We start from the raw sequence: 2,103 nt of genomic DNA on the forward strand, positions 1-2,103 counted from the left end.
TCTTCTTCCTCTAGCTGAACACTGTTAAACAGTATATACCTAGTCATGGAGTCCCATTTCCTTTAGTGTATCCAGTCAGTATCTACTGCTATATGTAGTATACTGAGGCAGTGCAATATGATATGATACATCTTGTTGTTTTTCTGCCAGAGTGAGACATGGCTGGCTTACTCTAATGGCCGTATCGCCGAAAGCCGTTTCATGGGGACAAATGTTACAGATGTGTTTTTGGGCACGTACAGTAGGCCACAGGAAGCAGCCAAGTGCAGTCCCATGGATTACAGGACATGTGTTGGAAATGGGAATGTGTTCTGTTCTGTAGCTCAAGTTCCTATTGAACATGTTAAAAGTTCTGTCCGTCTTCCTATTCTATAGGGCTTTTCACACTGCACATTTTCAGCTTCGTCTAGTGCTAAGAGCTTCCATAACCTAGGCCTGGGACAGTCTTAGTCTTCAGTTAAAGGGACATTACACTCCAAAAACCAATCTGCAGTTCGATTAACAACAAAGTGGACACCTTGCCACTGTTTTGGTCAACAGCTCAGGGGATGGGGCTGGAGAGATGGAACCACTCTCAAATTCATAGACAGAGCTACGGATGCAAGGACTGACTATCTAAGAGATCCAAAGGATTGTTTAAACCATGTTTTGAGGCTATACAGTGTTTTTTTACAATTACATTATTTACAAACTATGGAGCAAAACCAGCTTATATTTGTGGTTCTGATGAGGTATGACAGTTGCACTAACTCATGAAGCTTTTACAAGTTACATTCTCATTATCTAACATTAATCGAATAGTCCCAAAAATGTATGTACCAATCTCAGATTGTATCTTTAAAGGTAGCCTAAGTCATCCTACACCATCAGTTGTGTAGATCCAGCTCTATGCCTCAACCTCAAATGAATGGAGGAGATAAGCACCGCAAACCTGGACAAGGATTTATCTCAGCAGATGACCACTTTGAAGGTCTGAATCTATAACATTATTATACTTCTGAGATCTGAAAACATCTGCCAAACTTAGATTTTAGAGTGATATACCCCTTTAAAGATCACCTTGGGCTGAGAAAGTGCACTGTGAAAAACAAGAGGCAACAGTACACCTCAATACACTCTGAGTTTCAGTCATCAGTGTCTGCCTGTTTACATATGGAATGGAGGAAATTCAATATCGTGACGTAGGACTGTGGATATTTGTTATGTCTGAATGAGTTGTCCTTTTGTGGGATGTTTCTGATGGGTCCTGTGGTGGTGTTGTTGTGTTGGTGTCTTCTCTAGTCATTAGTCATGGTCATGGGGAGGAGGACGGGGAGACGCGGGAAGAGAAGGGGGAGAGTGAGGATGAAACAGAATGGGACCTATTGTTGTGCCTCTAGGGAGTGGGCTGCTGTCTCCCTGAGGGCACATTAACTTCCTGGGTACACTGAAGCCCCACTGTAACTTCACAGGGTGTTTGTGTGCATGTGTGTGTGTGTGCGAATGGGCGTACGTGCGTGCATATGTGCATTCATGTCTGAGTGTGTACATACACTTAAATATGGTCATGGCAACTGCTCTTGTTTATGTTGTTGTGGTTGTAAATGTGATAAGTCTGACACCACGGCAGCATGATGAGTAGACATAGACCCATTTGTTCTCCTATTGTCTTCCACTTAAACCATATCATTACATTGCTGTTATCTGTAGGTAACTCCAGATGCTTGTTCCACAGCCTAATGTACGTAGGCCTACATGTGCCAAAAAGGGTTAGTCTTAATCTATATTTATGTACTTGCGGTCACATTGATACAGATTATCATAATCATATCTGTCTGTGACATGACAGTGTATTCCAGCCAGCACTTCTTTTTTTATGTATTTGTATTTTACAGTTTGACACCCGTTATTCCCGATTCCATCCTCAAATTGGCACCAGATTGCGCGGGGCCTCCCCAGTGAGAGTGAGAGAGCGAGCACACCTTGTTTCTGGTGACCCGAGTCGAGGGAAAATCAGCCTTTAATAAGTATGTAAGGAAAAAGACAGATGCTGCCAAGATGACCGCCATCCCATCCCATCCACCGTTCAGTTGAGACAGACAGCTGGCAGACGGACAGCAATGT

The sequence above is a fragment of the Salvelinus fontinalis genome, unplaced genomic scaffold (genome assembly GCF_029448725.1).
Source record: "Salvelinus fontinalis isolate EN_2023a unplaced genomic scaffold, ASM2944872v1 scaffold_1097, whole genome shotgun sequence".
NCBI classification, from domain to species: Eukaryota; Metazoa; Chordata; class Actinopteri; order Salmoniformes; family Salmonidae; genus Salvelinus; species Salvelinus fontinalis.